The sequence below is a fragment of the Pan paniscus genome, chromosome 10 (genome assembly GCF_029289425.2).
Source record: "Pan paniscus chromosome 10, NHGRI_mPanPan1-v2.0_pri, whole genome shotgun sequence".
Lineage (NCBI taxonomy): Eukaryota > Metazoa > Chordata > Mammalia > Primates > Hominidae > Pan > Pan paniscus.
Window position 1 is genome coordinate 97937445 of NC_073259.2, and position 19650 is coordinate 97957094.

General features: G+C 36.5%; 1 pseudogene; it reads right to left on the reverse strand.

Annotated features, from left to right (window-relative positions):
* Positions 1–223: 223 nt before the first annotated feature.
* Positions 224–698, reverse strand: LOC103786934 (bromodomain and WD repeat-containing protein 1-like; annotated as a pseudogene).
* Positions 699–19650: the final 18952 nt, after the last annotated feature.

Below are 19650 nucleotides of genomic sequence, written 5' to 3' on the forward strand. Positions count from 1 at the left end.
AATTCAACCTTTTTAGTTTAACATCTATATCTTTATCAACTTTTTAATGCAGAAGGACCCATTAAACACTTAGGTAATAAAATTCAGTGTTCTATGCTAAACGAAGAGAATTTTATAGTCCACATCGTGATTTATAGTTACATTATCACATTTCTTCCACAATGCTTACATTACTTCACATTATAATAATTATTAAGCTATTGATATGAAGCAGAACACTTCCTCAAATTAAGGTACCTTTCGCTGTAAGTAGCAAAGACTGCCTTCCTGCAGTAAGTAAAGAAGTGACTCTTCAAATACTGGGTGGAATTTCTTTATCCAACATATTACCAATGCGCTGGCAGATTTACAACAGATGATCAGGAGCCACATGCTTATTGGACAAGACCAGTTCCTCATAGCTCCTGTTATGCTCATTGCCCTCCCAGTGCAACCTCTTCGGCAACAACTAGTACTGCTCCAGCTCCTGCACCAGCACCTGGGCCCTTCTCCAACACAGACCCGGTGAGAGGTACCGGGCGATGAGGAAGTACAGCTCCAACTCCATGAGAGGCACCGGGCCTCAGGGGGACAAGGCCTCCTCCTTGGCCGGGCGCTGGGCGGGAGGCGGGAGCGAGCGTGCTAGCCAAGCATGTGGGCCGCGCTGAGGCCTGACCGGGCCGGCGTCCCTTCTCCTGAGGCACGCGCGCCGCCGCCATCATGCCGTGCGCGCCGCCCTAATGCTTTTTTTTTCACATTACAATCAGCTGGGAAGCTTTTATTTTTCTCCCAGATTTATTGAGATATACTTAACAGATATAAAATGTAAAATTCTATAATTTTTTAAAAAATCAGTATTTTCTTAAAAATTCAACGTTATGTCCCTGAAACAAGAACGATCTCAGTCATCTTTGACTATGCTCTCTCCTCAGCCCCTCTATCTAAGTAGTTTCTACGCATTCTTATCTCCACTATCACGATCATATGACCTCTAATGTTTTTAAATCATCATTGTCCTCATCTACTATTTCATTATCAGTAGTACAGCTTCTATATGAAAGGTAGGACAAGTGCTTGATTCTTTCTCATTAGTTATCATCTTCATTGCCTTTCAGCTGATTTATTCTGGCAGAATTCTGACTTCTCCTACCATTCTTTTGCCCTTCCAATTTATATTACATGTAGCTATCAGATTACTCTTTTCAATGCACAGGTCTGACCAATTGCTATTATCCAATTATGTTCAAAGCAGTCAAGACATTCCTTATAACCAAATGTGACTCTACCTTTCATCTGTACTTCCGAAGTACTTTTAAATTACAGTTCTAAAGACAATTTAAATTTTTTGCTGCAATATTTTTTGATATAGATTAGGCTATATATGATTAGTGGACAATATTTTAGAATTAGAGCCAAAATTCTAGTGGCCACAGACTACAAAACCAGTTAAATACCGCTTCTTATGGAAGTCTTAACAAGGTTTATTTCTTTCTGGGCTTAAAATGGTAATCATTTATGCTTGGTGAGAATGCAATTTGTTAATGAATGGACTCGAGCATTTTAACAGCCTAGATAATCAATTTTTATTCAGATGGTGTTACTTTCCTAGAGTTATTTGCAACACAAACAACAAAACATGTCATAATAAATAAAACAGTACATCATTAAGTTTTTGGTGGAAAAATGTTTGGCTCAGGTTTTTTTCTTACGACAGTAATGCTTGCTATAAAAGTCTAATAATATAGAAATGTGGAAAGTCAAATGTGAAAGTCTCCCTTCACGAATCTCACAGTCAACCATTAATAATTAGATTTGTATCCTTTAACATTTTTTTCTACGTACATACAGGCATTTGAAATAAAGGAACCCTTTATGTTATTTCTGTTACAGAACCAGGAAGATCCTGATAAAGACACTGTCTGCACTCCACTCAGATGCCCTTTGAGTCTATGCGCTGTTTCTGGGCTCATCCTCCAGCCTCAATGTGTTTGCTGTAAGTCTGTCTGTCCTTGGGCTCCTGGAGGAGTTTTGCAGTGCACAGGGGATGGAAGTACTTGGGAATTGATGTCCCACTAGATCAGTCTGTAGTCAATGACTGGTGCATGAAGAATTCACCTCCAGAGCTCTTCTGGGATTTGGCTGAGGCTGGGACTTTGTCTCAAATTGCACCCTTGTTTGATTTCCTCTTCCCTGTCCTATTGGCCCTCCTCTCTACAAGTTTCTTTGCAGCACTTTCTTCCTATCACCTGCATATAAATCCTTGTCTCAGGGTCTGCTGATGGGAAACTCAGCACAGGGAAAGTACACAAAGAACTGAACAAAACTGACATACTTAAGGGAGAATTTGTGACTCTGTTTCAATTTGTCTTCAACTAAATAACCTCAGGCCTTAGATAGAGCCATTGAAATTTCCCTATTAGAAATGCGGTTACACATTTAAGACCCTTAAAATTATAAAAAGAGATTTTAAGTAGTGATAATTAAGACTCAACACCAAACATAGTGTATAGTTTTATAACTGTTCTGTTATCTGACTTTTACTAAAGAAACAAATAAAACCACTTCTCATTATCAAGGTCCTCCAACTACTCGCAATGCAGCGGGAGGCAACTTTATAACACAAAGCAGTAGAAAAAAATTATTAAAAAGTGATAGTGTATAATTAGATTCACATGACTTATGTTGTAGACATTTAGAAAAGTGGATAAGAATTCTGTTCTGAAGTTACCAGGAAATGCTTCACTGCAAAGTTGAAATTGAAATTGAGTCCAGAAAGCTGTAGCACCTAGATAATGGAAAGTCAAACATTCTGAATACTTGGTGTGCTTTGGGGAAAGAAGGTGGCATTAGGGGGAATTCTTTGACTAAAGCAAAAGATATGGGTCCAGGAATTATGTTCTAATGGGGTCCTATCTGGTTGGATAGGCAAGGTAGGGTCAGATAATGAATGGACCATCTCAAATGCTGGGCTAAGTAATTTGGGCTTGATTAGAAAGGCTGCAGTGAAAAAGCATACATTTTAAAGCAAATGGTGTGTTACTGGAGGTTCTGTAAAGACTTACTTAGCTTTAGTGTCAGAGAATTAATTGTGACAGACAGAGGCTGAAAATGTGTTGGAAACTGCAAGTCTGTACAAGAATAAAACTCTAGATTTGAGGGAATGGCAATGTAGAAATGAACACTAGCGATCATAACAAGAAAAGATGGTACTGATTATTAGGGGAGGAATAGAGAAAAGACTCAAAGATAGGTCTAAGGTTTAAGCTTGAGTGACTTGGAAAATGTAATGGAAAACAATGAAGCTGAACTTAAAGCAAGAAAAGTTTATTCAGGTGGGAATGTGCCTCAGTTTGATTTTTGGACACTTAGAATTAAAGCAGGATGTTCTGATGGAAATGTCCTGGAAATATGGAACAAGCCTGACTGAAAAATTAGTGTTGGAGATACAAAGTTTGGATTGGTAGACATGAGAACTTAAGCAATGGAAATAGATGCATTCTTAAGAATGGAAATATAATATATAGAGAAAATAACTGAAAATGGGAAATTAAGACCACTAGAGTTATGTCTAAAGATTTCATTACATCTGAATGGAAATTGGAGGATATATGCAAGTTTACCCAAAAGACAGCCTGTTTTGTTAATTTAACACTATACCAAACTAGGAAAGATAACCTCTTTCTCCATGGATCCTCCATTGAGCTTTGGCTCTTTAGAATTCCCTCATTCCTTCTTTGGGAAAGTGGAATGGGAAAGTCAAGGGTGCGAGGGGAGAATAGGTGACATCTCCTGGATTTTCTCCTCCTATTCCACCCCATCCCCACACTCTATTTTCTACATACTTAGATTTGGGGTAAATTCTCATTGTATTTCTATGTCAAGACCTGAATCCCTCTGGATGGGGGTAGTATATTATGTCAGTGGACAGTTAAACTCATCATCTTTTTTATTTCTTTTTGTTTTTTTTTTAATCTGATGACTGAAGACAGCATCCCTCTTTCTGTTTCAAAAGACCTAGTAAAGAGTAATGAGAAAAATTTGAGAGGGCCCAGGGGATGCATATCTATAGATATTTCACACCACACGCAGGCAGCTTATTGTCTTTAGTTCCAGTAAAAATAGACCATTGGGAACAAATTCAAAATCTGTGGAATCTGGTGTTAATGTGAAGTGACTCTTGCTCTTGCAAAGAAATATGCTTTAGAACTCTTCTCTAGAACTCAGATGTTTTATGAATGGTGATGAGGATAATGAAGCTAATAATTATAAATAATAATCCTATGTGTTAGAAATTGTCTCCTTGATGATACAATTGTTCCTCTACTCTTCTCCCACATTTTAATTAGAACATGCCGCTGCTTTAAATTGGGAAGAGGCAGTAGTCTGATAAGACAACACATATTAGCACTGTCCCCACTTCATACCCTCTTGGTTACAGCCACCATGCCACTGGCCTTCTTCAGTTTCAAACTAGATTAATTTTCAAGAGGAAGATTTCCTAGGTAGCTCTTGGATCCAGAAATAAACTGGCAACTGGTAAAATTCTTGTTGTAACTTCCACTGCAATTTCAGCATAACTCTGTAGAAAAGGTTGTGTCACTTGAGAGAATACAGTGACCCACAGGGAAATTTCAAAAATTTAGACCACTCTGATAGAACAAAGCCTTTTCAACCCTGCAATCAATGGCCGTTTAAAAAGAACAAGTACACAATTTAGATTGTCACTCAAGGACTAAAATACTAAGGAAATGATTTTAGATCTGTAATGTCTTCCTATAAGTTATATAATAATAACTTAAAAAGAGTAAGCAGGGTGTACTTTTTTATTTCTCTTGGGGAAGAACATAGTGAATCAATAATTACAGTTATTGGTAAAGTATAGAAAAAGTTTAGCATATAGAGTAACATTTACATTTGTCTCTTTCATTCAAATATCCTCTATTGACAAAGACATTTTTGGTTGTGAAGGGGAAGGGAGAGTTTGGGGGAAGCAGAAAGAGCTTGAGATTACTGTCAGTTCTGAACTCAAATTCCCACTTGGCCACTTTCTGGCTTTGTGGCCTTGAATAAAATATTTACTCCGATTTTTCTTCCTTTTATTTCTTAGTCTGTAAAATGAGGACCAATAATGATTGCTTAACAAGGTTTATGCAGATTAACTAAATGTACTTGGCACATAATAGATGCCTAGTAAAAAGAGAATATCCCTTTACTTGCAGTTGTGAAAGTTCGTATGACGTAATTGTATGACTTCTTCTTTTAATAATTCCCCATTTCAAAATCTCAGCGAGTGAAAACATCCAAGGATAAAAGAGCTAAGGAATCAACATTTGTTTATTTTATAGCTGTAATATCACACAGCAAATATGCAGTGATTTTTGGTGCGTGATGTTCAAAAAAAATGAAAAAGTGTGAACTAGTAAAAAGTCTCACTATATCTGCTACTTAGTTTTTAAGCTGGGTTTTGAGTTATCTAAGCTACTATAGAAAATGTTCTGAAATTGAGGATTTTTGTAAGAGCCACACAAACTCCTTTTGTAGTTTAAGTGGGCCCTCCCAGTTTTCACTGTAAGATTGAAACTCAGGTGCTGAGGCTGCCTGGTACTTTACCTATACCTAACCTATATTATTATTGTTCTGTTGGGAGAGTGATTTAGAAATATAAAATATAGTAGAAAAAGCATTGGTTTCTAGACAAGGCATCCAAATGCATTTCTTGCTTTGTTACTAACTAAATTATGTAATTGATCTTTACTTCTTTGGGCCTAAATTCCTTGTTGGTTCTATATCAGCAGTTCTCAGATGCTGGTCTCAGGACTTGGACTTCATTAGAATTACCAGGGATATATCTTTAAAATCACATTTCCGAACCTACCTTCCACCTTCTGAATCGCTAGGAATGGGGTCAGGAATCTAGGGTTAACAAGCTCTGTAGGTGCTTCTGGGTAGTAACTGGGTTTAGAAACCAGTGAAGTCTTTCCAAATCTTCCTTGCCTGCAGATTTGAAGTCTCTTTCAGATTTTTTACTTTCAACTAGGCTTTTAAGTACTATGGAGGTGGTTGCTCTCCCAGCCTTCAAGTGACAATCTGGGCTATAGGGGAAGCTTAATAAAAAACAATTTTGTGAATCAAGTAATTTGATTTCCTTGTTGGCATTGAATTCTCTCCTTGGGTAGCCTCCAACTTTCTCAGATATCAATTCTTTCTCAGTTCTTAAGAGAAACAAATTAGCTTTAAAGAATTGTTTCTTAAAGTTTTCCCAAATACATAAGTATTAAAAGTGTATGGCAGTATTCATAACCGATTGTATTACTCCTAATGATATCGTGCCTTGACTTGATTTAGCCCCTGTTCCGATTACATATACCTGTTAAAAATTGCTTTTCAATTGCCTTTGGTTGGAAATGATGTGTTTAATTGATTTTGGGAACAGATTCTATCCTATTAATCTTTGACATGCTATGGTATTAAGTTTTTTAAGCTCTCAAAAGGATAGCTTAAAAAATAAGCTCTTATTGTAGAATATTTAGGGAGCATAAAAAATTATAAGGAGAAGGCTGGGGCAGTGGCTCAGGCCTGTAATCCCAGCACTTTGGGAGGGTGAGGTGGGTGGATCACGAGGTCAGGAGGTCAAGACCAGCCTGGCCAACATGGTGAAACCCCATCTCTACTAAAAACTACAAAAATTAGCTGGGCACGGTGGCAGGTGCCTGTAATCCCAGCTACTCGGTAGGCTGAGGCAGGAGAATTGCTTGAACCCAGGTGGCAAGGTTGCAGTGAGCCGAGATCACGCCACTGCACTCCAGCCTGGGTGACAGAGTGAGACTCCGTTTCAAAAAAAAAAAAAAAAATTACAAGGAGAAAAATAGAAATTACCCATAATCTCATTACTCAGAAACAACATTCAATATTTCAGCACATTTTTTCTAGTTATACACACATACAAAAAATAAATATTTGGGATATTTTCCAAATATGTAATTTTAATTCTTCTTTTTCCACTTAACATTTTATATTGAACATTTTCGTATGTTATTTTTCTTAAAAACAAACAGTTTTAATGGTTATATACTATTTCTATAATATGAATAGACCATAATTCATGCAATCACCTTCTCATTTTTATATGTAGATGGTTTTTAACTTACTGCTCTTATAATAATGCTATAATGAACATTTCCAGAAATGATTCTTATCTGCATTTCTTACTATTTCCTTGGCATTTTCTCCTAAACAAGAATTACTGAAACAATCTGAATTTTTAAAGGTTCTTAATATGTATTATAAACTACTTTTCAGAAAATTAAAAAAAATCAATAACAGGACTGAATGAGTCCATTTTTCATAATACTATTTTTAATAGTTATTGTCATTGAAAACAATCTTTGCTAATTGAAATTCTTGGTGTTCATAACTTGCTTTTCTTTAAACATTAGTGAAGTTGAAGAGTTTCCTTGAGTCAATTATATGTCTTATACTGTAAATTGTCTTACAGTCTTTTTCCATCTTTTCCTATTAGATGGTTAAAGCTTTTATGTATTAATTATATATATATATATATATATATATATATATATATATATATATATAACATTTTTTTTTGAGAGTCTCACTCTGTTGCCCAGGCTGGAGTGCAGTGGTCTGATCTTGGCTCACTGCAACCTCCGCCTCCGGGGTTCAAGCGATTCTCCTGCCTCAGCCTCCTGAGTAGTTGGGATTACAGGTGCCTGCCACCATGCCTGGCTAATTTTTGTATTTTAAGTAGAGACAGGGTTTCACCATGTTGGCCAGGCTGGTCTCGAACTCCTGACCTCAGGTGATCTGCCCACCTCAACCTCCCAAAGTGCTGGGATTACAGGCGTGAGCCACCATGCCTGGTCTGTATCGTCCTTTAATGTGATATGGTTGGCAAATATTTTCTAGTTGGCTAGTAGATTTTTAATTTATTTGTGATGATGACAATATTTAATGGTGTTAGGAATATTATGTTATTATACTATAGTCAACTATACATGAAGACTTATCTATGGTAAAAAGAGGTGGAAAATCCAGATAGTACAGATCTTTAGTACATTTTAAATTTGTTTACGTGATTCACATGGCTTGACTTGACAAACATATGCCTCCTAGAGCTAAAAGAGTCCTCATAGATTGTTTCACTTCCTCTTTCCTGGTAAGCAGGTCACCATGAAGTAAGAGCGTGTCTTATCTTTGCATGTCAAGCATTATTTTGTGTTTCACTTTTATAGGAGAAGAAAAAGAGACATTATGTCATTCTTCTGATTGTGAATTTAATTAAAATCCTGATTCCTGGATGGTATCGTGGGCCTATTGAATGAGAATCTCTGGAGCTAGAACTTGAAATCTGCATTTTAACAAATGAGTCTGGTGATTTTTAGCATTCTAACATTGGAGAACTACTGGTGCTGGAGAGTTCAGATGACCAATGGTGAATTTTATCTCACAGTACTAGCTTCTTCAGTTTTCTTCCCCTCAGTGCTCAGATACTCAATTTGCATAATATTAGATTGTACTCTTTATATATTGGTTCAGAAAGGTTTTTAAGTGTGTGCTGTGAATCTGAAGCTAGATGGAAACTCACTCAAAGCAGGAATTGTAACACCCAGTTTTTGTTTTTTTAATCTCCTTAGACAACTTTGCATAGTGCAACAAAGTTATTGACTCATAGAGATTCAAAGTACCAAAGAAAATGAGATACTTAATATTTTAAAAATATAAGCCTATTTTCTGTATGAGAAAATGGAGGTAGAGTTTTAAAGTCTTTCAAAGTTTGTCAGGTTTCATGGTTTTTGATTTATTATTTTTTGAGGTTTTGAATGATGAACCTTGACTGATACTACTCCAGTGATATTTGTAAAAGTATTTTTATAAGTTGTTTTAGAGGTGTCTCTTTTGTAGGAAAGAGACATGAGATAGTAAATTAGAATTTTTATTTAATTTAATCCAAGAATTTGAGAACAGTACCTCTTCACAGAGAATCAAAAAATAGCTTGATTTAATCTGCAGTGTACCTATCTCTGTGCTTAAAACTGTGGATCTATTTCAATGGAATGGAACACGATCCTTGTCCTTGAAGAACTTACTGTATTTTACTTGCACTTAATTTTTGGCATTGTTTTACATGTTACTTCATATAATTTTACTCTCTATAATTATATTTCTGGAACATTTGCATTGCTCTCATCTGCTTTAATAATGCTATTGCTGATTTATATTCATATATAATATCATGTTCTTTTCAAAGCCTATTTATGTATATGGTTCTAGGAGAGCCTCAAGAACTTAGTATAATATTAATAGAATTTTTTGAGTGTTTGATTCATGTGTGACTCTGAGCTTCACATGAATCCCATCACCGAATTATCACAACAATTCTATAAAGTAGGCTGTGTTATTATCATCTCCTATTTACCAGGTGTGAAAACAGAGCTGAACAAAGTTATTTTAAGAGCTGCAGTCTGACTCAAGAGCATACAGTTTACCTTAAGAGCCCCTAGTCTAAACCATTAAACACACTGCCTCCTCAGCAGCATAGGTAGTTGTAAAAACAATTGGACAGATAGTCAAATTCTTGTCTACTTATATTGCTCAGATAGAAGGGGGCATATTTGCTGAACTTGCTCTGCAGTACTCAGTAGAATATTTTCTGTAGGTTAATATAATCCTTGGATGATAGTCAAATGGTGATCAGAACCCCCACCCCTGCCCTTGATCTCTCCGAAGCCAGGCAATATATTTTTATTCAGTTACTTTTTTTAACCTGAAGTCACCAAATAGCATACCTACTAAATGTATAAAGCAAAAACTATAAAGCAAAAAAAGAGAGATTCCAATATACATATTCAAAATCAGATCACATAGAGAAAACAAAAGTAATGACACAGAAGAAATAAATGTTATAATCAATAACATTGACTACTAGCCAAATACAGAATTTTTCATCCTTCAAATAGATAATATTATTTTTTAAATATCTCTGGGATATTCACAAAAATTGATCATGTTCATAGCCAAACAAAAACAAACACAAAAAAACTTAAAACCAAAAGTGGAGATTTTACAATCCATGTTCTCAAATAGCTGTGTAACTCAAAACTTATGAAACATAGTAAAAGTTCGGAAACATTGTACTTAGATGCAATTTATAGCTTTAAGTGGCACCATTATTAAGAGATGGCTAAAAATAGGGTTTTTTTGTACTCATCCTAAGAAATTTAAGGACCCATGAAGCCGGGCTTGGTGGCTCACGCCTGTAATCTCAGCACTCTGGAAGGCCTAGGCGGGTGGATCACCTGAAGTCAGGAGTTCGAGACCAGCCTGTCCAACATGGTGAAACCCCGTCTCTACCAAAAAAATACAAAAATTAGCCGGGCATGGTGGCACACGCCTGTAATCCCAGCTACTTGGGAGGCTGAGACAGGAGAATCGCTTGAACCTGGGAGGCAGAGCTTGCAGTGAACCAAGATTGTGCCACTGTACTCCAGCCTGGGCGACGGGCGACAGAGTGAGACTCTGTCTCACAAAAAAAAAAAAAAAAAAGAAATGTAAGGACCCATAATATAAATCAGAATGTATTAATAAAGATAAAATCAAAAACTTATGAACAAGAAAATAAATGGAAAATCTAGAAAGACTAAATAAACCTGGAACTTGGTTATTTGATAAGGCTATATAAAATAGATAAATCTCTCATAAGCCTGGTTAAAGGAAAAACAAAAAAGATGCAAAATAAATAATAAAATATTAGAAAAAAGAGAAAAATGACAGTAACATGTGGAAGACAGTAAAAGACATGAGAAAATCTTCATGAAACTCGATTGTAACACGATTGATAACTTAGAGAAAATGAATATTATAATAAATGTAATTCACTAAAATTGATCTAAAAGAACAACTTTCGTATGCTAAATGCTGTATAAAATACTGAAAAATGAATAAAAATAAACCATTAAAGAAATTAATAGGACCCGATGTCTTTGTGGCTGAGTTTGATCAAATCCTTAGAGATCATGTAAGCTAAGTATTTAAACCTCATAAAAAGCCAGCATAATCTTAATGCTTAGTAAGGGTAGTGCAGATAAAACACTACAGTCCAACTTCCTGTGAACATAGTGGCAAAAATTCAAATTCAAATATAAAGAAATGGAACTCAGCATTGTATCAAAAAAATGGAAATTATAATACACTATCACTAAGTAGGATTAATTCCAGGAATGCAAGAATGGTTGAAAATCAAGAAAATTATTAGCATGATTTTATATGTTGCAAGAGAAAAATCATGTTTTATCAATAAAGACAAGATTCTTAGAAGGAATTTGTTAAAAATTTTCAGGCATTCCTAATAAAAACTATGTAAAATAGGAAAAAGGAAAAAATGCCTTATCTATGATTAAAACCTACCAAAAACCAACAGCAAACAATTAAAATTATTTGTGCTAACTATTCACTAATATAAAAAGAAGAAAGCAATATTTACCTTCAATAAGAAAGTAAAATAATTGGTATAAATTTGGAAAAGAGATAAAATGACATCGTATTGCAGATAATATACTTCTGTACTTAGAAAACCTAAAAAAAATTCCACTATTATGAATTAGAAGAAGAAAATTTGGTAAGTTGACTGGGTATATAATATTTCAAAGAACCTAAGCTATTATATATTTTAAGATATCTGTTACTTTATGAACCACCAAGAAGGAAAAAACAGTGTCAGAATTAAGAGGTCATTATTATAGAATATGTCCCATTTTCAAAGATGTTAAAAATGTGTGTTTCAGAATTGATGATATAAGATAGATATTTAAAAAGCAATAGTTTTGTGTGTGTGTGTTGGGGGGGTGGCAATAACCACTTACTTGCTAAAAAAAAAAGCTATTTAATAGTTAGGATTAAATTCATCAAGAAATATATAGGACCTACATGAAAAAAACTCATACATTTTCATGTAAATATATAAAACTCCCTAACCAAATAGATCAAGATGCCATATTTTAGATGAGAACAGTTAAAATTGTAAAAACATCCATGTTCTCAAAATTAATATACAAATTCAACACAATGCTGGAGTGTACTTAGGGGGAAAATTTGACAAGAGTATTTAAAAAATCATATTGAAGAATAAATATTCAGTATTACCAATAAAATTTAAAAAACAAGAATAGTGAGGAGAGATTAAGCATAATAGATAATAAACCATTCTGTAAAATTACCATAAACCAAATGGGGAGGCAATTGGCATGGAAATTGACAAACTGATTAGGAGCAGAAAAAAAGACATCGTATTTTAAAATTCAATGGGAAAAGATTGTTTGTTCATATATGGTGCTGGTAAAAACTGGCTTTCTACCTGAAAAAAATAAAATAAAATTAGGCCCTTACCTTTGGCCTTGTCAATTCTGGATAGATTAAATCACTACTTATAAAAAATAGAATAAGAAAATTCAGGGGGCTATATGTAAAAATCAACAGTTGAGAAAACATTTGCAACACAAATGACAAAGTGCTATTACCTATAATATACAATGAGAGCTTGCAAATTGATAACAATAAGACAAGCATACTACAGAAAAAGGAATGAAAAATTTGAATAGTTAATTCATAGGGAAGTAAGCCCAGATGAACAATAAACAAGTAAAAAGCTGTTCAAATTTTTTACTAGTTAGGAAAATACAGATGAAAGGGAAAATGAAATCATTCTTTTTACACATCAGTTTGAAAAATTTTAAAGGAAGATTTATACCAACTATAGGTGGACATTTGTGAAAGAGAATATTCACATGCATGGTTCGAAGAATGTACTTTTTGAGAAACAACCTGGTGATTTATTTTTTAAAAAATATACACATCATTTGACTCAGCAGTTCTATTCCTATGATTCTGGACTATAGAAATAAAAGTGCAAATAATATAAAGGTTGTTTATTTCATCTCCGTTTCTAGCAGCACAACACTGAAAAGGTGAATAACCATTAATAGAAGAATGGGTGAATAAACTGTGCTATATTTGTAACATAGAGCATTATAAGTCTACTAAAAAGAATAAGTTAGACCTGTATCATCTAAGTTGAATGGATATTCTGTATTGTTAAGTGAAAAAAAGCAAGATGTAATTCTTGCATATAATGTCATTTTGGTAAAACAAATAATGACAATAATCCCTTTACCCCTGCCTGTGTCTATGAGTATGGAAAAATGTGAAACTATATGTTTAACATTTGTTATCTAGATGAGAGGTGAAAAGGGGGAGAAGGAAAAGACAGGGAGAAGAAAGAAAAAAAAGCAATATATAAAGAGTCATCTTTGAGCAAGAACATGAGAAAAAAAGAAAAACAACAATAGCAAAGAAACAAAAACTTCTAAGAGTTTGGAATTAAATTCCCTGATTGGAGAAGATACCATTATAGGGTTGGAATAGACCTAGAGTCACACACACAGAAGAGAATTTAGGAAACTACCAGAACTTCCATTTAGCTATGTTACTTAAGAGTTAAATCTAAATTCCATAGCAGAAATTGGGACTAATTTTAGAACCCACACTGTAATCTTTACTTTCAATTTTATGTATTTGGGTAATGTTTTGGAGGTCTCGAATAATTAATATTAAAAAGTAATAATTTTTTAATTTACCTGTAAATCCAAAGTCTGTATTTGTCTGGTAAGATTAAATAAATGATAGGAAGAACATTTTTCTCTCACCATTTTAATATTTACATCATGGTGTATCATATTTATTTTGTAAATTCCTGGAGTTCTTCAGAAATGAGAATGAATATAATTTGCTACTGTTTTTCACCATGTGCCTTACACATAGTAGGAATTAAATAAATAATCTGTTGAACAGGATTGAATTCCACTTTTTTTTTCAAGAGTGCTTTCCAGCTGAGATAAATCACCACAGGCTGACCAACAAGAATTCCTAATACTAGAGGACCTAACATTCCTTCTGAGGCAGGAGATAGACTTTTATTTCAGCGCCAAAAGGATTTACAAAACGCAGCCCATCGAGTCATAATGAATAACAATTTCACCTTCACTCAAGTGTGTGCTTGAACAGTAACAGGTGATTAAACCTATCACAGTATTACCTTGCAGACTGGAGGCACTCACCACATTCTCGTGGTTTCTAAGGCAACTGATTAAGGAATCTAAGAACTGAGGCCCCATTTAGGCTGATGCCCTTGGAAAGGTAGAATTTCTTTTCCAGTAGGCTGTACTGGAAGACAAGGCTTATTTGTTTTAATGTTTTCCATTTCTCTGAATTTCACAACACAAGGTGCTCAGATACCTTTTGGTAGAGCCTACTGGAAAATGTTACCAGTATAAAAATAAAGAGCTCGGTTTTGCCAATCCAAAAAACACTTGGTGTGATTACTGGTAAATAGGAGGCAACTCAATGAGGACTCTGTTTTCCTTTTAGCCTCACTTTTTATTTACTTCTTTGCAACACAAACTGTAAACGGTAACATTGATGATGTTCGGCCAACACCTCAGTGAAGGACTCTCTTTAATAAAACCTGTGGTGTTGGATGGGTCCAATACAGACAGGCTTTTCATGCAGTTCTGCTGTTCAGGCTTGACACCCACCGTGATGAACTGCCGTTGAGATAAATTCAGTGGTTCTCTGGAATAAGCTCTTTAGGGTTACAAAATGGCCTCCAGAGAGAGTCAGGGCTTGCTTCCAATGGGAAGTTAAGTGGATTTTTTTTTTCTTTTAAGTAGCTAGTCTGATCTCCAACCAGCAGGTTGTTCACATACTTCTATAGTACTCCCAGCCTTGGCTGCAGCCTTGCTTTCTCTTTATGGACTCATTACCCAAATCTCTGAAATGAAGTGATTTTTTTTTCATTAACTCACTGAGGCATAACACAAGCATTTCACTACCACATAAAAGTTACTACCTTTGTTCTTTTCTCTGGCAGAAGGAATATTAAATCTTAGCTATCAGCTGTGAAACACAATGCCTGCTGTTTTTTCATGCAAGAAAAATGTTGATCAGATTCCCACACATTTTTGGGGCAATGATGGTTGTTATTATGACTCTCAAGGTCCTGAGATAACTTGAAAGTGGCAATACATTCACACATCTTATGCAATGACTTTATCATGCAAGGCTCACACTAGAATGTAAACTCTGAAGTTTTACCTGTTTAACTCACTAATACATTCTTGTGTCTTCTACAATACTTAGGAAGTACTATAGAAGGCAGGGCCCTGATAACTGTTTATTGAATGAACGAATGAATGAATTAATGGTCCTGTTCTGGGACATGGTGAGGTTAGCATGGCATGCCAACTGGGAGTGATGAGGACTTGGAACTATGCCACCTACCAAAGCAGAAATTTTAGGACAAGGCCTGGCTTCAATGCTCTGGGGAAATGTCCATTTCAACAGGGAGAACACATGATTTAGTTGTATAGATGGATACAAAAAGTGATAGTAATGACAATAAGTTGCTATATACTTTTTGCACAGTAGGATTAATCTGCACAAAATCTTACAAACTAGATGGCAGTATCTCCATTTTACAATGTGACAGATGAGTCCCTGGAGGTTTAATTAGTTTCCTAATATCACATAAGTAGTAAATGGTAGAATTGAGATGAAAAATACTGGCTGCTTTTAAAGTTCATGCTCTTTTCATAAATGTGTGTGTATAATAGGCATTGGATGTGGGCACATAATAGGAGGAGGCAGGGGAGCCCAGTGACCAGTTATCCTCAGAGTATGTAAGTCAGAGGCCACGGAGTTCAGGAATCTAGGTAGGCCCATAATCTAATCCTTCAAGACATGGGGAATCTTTTGAGCAGGTAGCAGGGACCCAGTTACTGGGCTGGAAATTTTGGTGAAGAGGCAGGAGGATCTGGTAAGAGGAAGGAAGGACCCTCATCTTAGAAGAATTGGGAAACTGGACAGGCCACAAGGATAGTGTCTCTGGTGCAGGGATATATGTTTTCTACTATTGAGTAACAAATTACTACAAATTTAGCAGCTTGAAAAACACCCACAGTTTTGGAGGTCAGAAGTCCATGCAGGCTCTGCTGAGTCCTCTACCTAGGATCCCACAAAGCCTAAAAGTATTGATTAGGGCTCTTAGTGGGAGCTCTGGGGAAGAGTGTACTTCCAGGCTTATTCAGCTTGTTGGTGGCATCCAGGTCTTGTGCTTGTATGACTGCGGTTCCTATTTTCTTGCTGGTTGTTATCTGGGGACCACCCTCAGCTCCTTGAGTCTGTGTTCAGGTCCTGCCCTGTGGTTCCCTCTACTCAGCAATGGGAAAATGCAAACCTCCTTTGCATCAAATTCTTCTCACACTTTGAATCTGTCTGGATTCCTCTTCTACTACTGGGTGGATTAAAAGGGCTCATGTGATTAGAATAGGTTCACTTGAAGAATCTCCCTATTTCAAAGTAACTGATTAGTACCCATTAATTGTATTTCGAAATCACTTTTTTTTTTCGTGTAAAGTAACACAATCAGAAGCATGATACATCATCATCTTCACAGTCCTGGGGAGTAGGGACTGTGGCCTCTGGGGTGGGGACATATTAAAATTCAGCCTAGCAGGCAAGGCAAACATCAGGATTTGAGAAAAGGCAAAAATGGGGATTCTGAGTTCCAGTGTGTTGAACTGTTTAAACTTCTTTTGCTTTAGGTCAATTAGATCAAACTGTGGATATAGGATGCCTGCAGCCAAATCACTAATCTTGACCCATCGTGAGCCTCGGCTCACTGGCAGGGTGACTTAGGAGAGTGAGAAGAAAGCTGCCCAAGCTTTTACGCATGTGGAACACATTCACTTCTGACATCCTTTACGAATGGTATGAGAGATGTTTGACTACTTCCTGACATTGAGAATTTTGTGACTGGAAGGGAGGTGTATGATAATGATGAGGAAGTCTAGTCATTTCTGGCCTTCTCTAAAACCTGTACTTGTTCAAGGAAGAAAAAAATATGTGTTTTTGCCCAAAGGTCTATTCGCCTGTTCCCAGTTGTCATTTTAGTGTTAGGGAGTAGGCAGGGGACTCTTGCCTGCAGAGTGACTTTACAACAGCCCTCACCTAACCATCAGCTCCGCAACTAGACATCCTGACACTGTGGAATGGTAATTTATGAGGCCTTTGCTATTTTTATTTCTTTATGTGGCAGGGAAGAAAACTCCATTTTTTTTTCAGAATAAATTCCCTCCCTTTAGGCAGAGAACTTTTGCCAAAAGCAACAACTAAAAATAAAATCTTCCTTTCATGTCTATATTTCTGGGCTTCCTCACTTAATCAGAAGATTCTACAGGGACAGGGAAGTAAATGATAATCCTAGAATATTTTAGAATCATTGAGTTCCCCAGCTGGTTCAGAAACTGCATCAAATTAAGTGCCTGGCTTACCTATTTGTAATATAAGGCTTAAAAAGCTGTCTGAATGAGACAATTTAGTATTCTTGACAATATTAAATGTCAGCATCAACTGTTGGGAAAAATTCAGATTTCTTTCCTCCCATCTTCAAAACATGCTTTTTTTCTTTTATTTTTTTGGTTTCTCTTGAGAAGACTTAAGCTCTGCATTTTTACTCATAATCAAATAGGATAGATTTGGCTAGCCGGTTCCTCAGAATAACTGCTAGACTCTTCAAACAAGCAGCTGTCCCCAATTAACCTGTAAGGCATGTCAGATGCAAGGCCTGGTTCTCCAGACAGACAGGCAGCTAATGGGGCAGTTCTTCACACACTCCATTTGCATTTCTGGCAGTCAAAATATACGTTGCTTTTCTCTTGGCTCTGTTATTTAATTTCCACCGGTGAACTAATGAGGATTAAAAAAAAAAACTTTCCTTATTTTTATTTTTCAAAACCGTGTTGATAAGAAACAAGCAACAATGCCCACATTGAGAGTAATGCTTTTTGCTATTTTAATATTTTATCTTTAGAGGAACACTGCAAGGCAGTATCTTAGAAAGGCATTCCTGGCACAATTTCTTCTATGAGGCCTTGGTCGTCCCAAACAAATGGCACCAAATTGTCCCATAAGGTATGTGAAGCTTATAGCTTTCTAAATACAAAGCTAACAGATGAGATGAGTATAATTCAGCACTTTAATGTGTAGATACCAGTGGTACAATTATCGTATTTGAAATAGGTGGGTGTTACAGCTTTTAATTCTGTGTTTAGTTTTATTTTGCTTTTAATAGATTAGAGAGTTACTTTGTCCCTGACAGCCCACCTTTGGAATGCTTGGCCACCTTTGTTGTGGTCAGTGAATGAGGTGCCTGCCAACTGGCCCCTCCAGGTGTCAGGACTGTACTCTGGGAAGGCTCGATGTGTCTTTCTCTGGGCATCAGAAGGATGTGCCCCCAAGCTGCACCACTGCGGCTGGAAGTGGACAAGAGGGAATTGGTTTTGTTGAGGATCTGGAAGACATCACTGACTTAGTTTCCTGGGGCTGCCATAACAAAGTGCCACTAGCTGGGTGACTTGAAACAACAGAATCTCACTGTCTCACAGTTCTGGAGGCTAGAAATCTGAAATCAGGATGTCAGCAGGGCCACGCTCCCTCTGAGAGCCTGGTTAGCACCCATCCCTGGCTCTCCTAGCTTCTGGTGGTGATTGCCAATCCTCAGTGTCCCTTGGTTTGCGGCTGCTGCATTCTTGTCCCTCTGTGGATGTCTTCACCTGCCTTCCTCCTCTCTCTCTGTGTGCCCAAATTTCCCTCTTCTTTCAAGGACACAGTCATATTGGGCTATGACCCACCCTAAAGACCTCATCTTAATTTGATTAAAGCTGTGAAGAGCCTATTTCCGATAAAGGTCACATTCACAGATTCTAGGAGTTAGGACTTCAACATATCTTTTGTGGTAGGACAGAAACCAACCTAAAACACACCTGTCTCCCGCTTTGCTATACAATGAACTGAGCCTGGAATGGGAAGAAAATGTAACACAAACTCTCTTTGAATAGGGATCACTTTCTCCCCCACAGGGTCTCTGTAGGACAGCAGGCCAAAATTTACATGTTTTACTTAATTTTCTTTTTTTTTAAATGAACCAGTGTCTCTATCGTAAAAGCTCACTCACTAAGAGGAAAAAGAACTTCCTTCAATTCCAGTTCCAGAAAGGGAAAAACAGTCTTTAGGGGATTAATGTGAGTGTCTCTATTTTATAGGTGAGAAAACTGAGGCAAGGGCAGCTTTAAACACATTGAACACACCTATGTTTCAGACATGGTAGGTGTTTCTATTTATGTATTTAAGGAGTTAGGTAGTAGTCATATGACTTTCCCTTGCTTGTGTATCTAGAAGAGAGAAGGCAGCAGGTCTTCAAATGTCTCATCTGGAAGTTTGGGCATATGCATTATTATTTCTGAGCATGTGATAAGGAATATATTTTCGAGGATGTAATCTCTGTTATACCCTTCTGAGTTTACCTCTCCAACCTGTACTAAACTTTTTTCTTTCTAAAAAGCTCTACTGCCTGGGCACAGTGGCTCACACTTGTAATCCCAGCACTTTGGGAGGCCGAGGTGGGTGGATCACCTGAGGTCAGGAGTTCGAGACCAGCCTGGCCAACATGGCAAAACCCTATCTCTACTGAAAAAAAAAAAAAAAATAGCTGGGCAACCCTGGGTGACAGAGTGAGACTCCATCTCAAAAAAAAAAAAAAAAGGC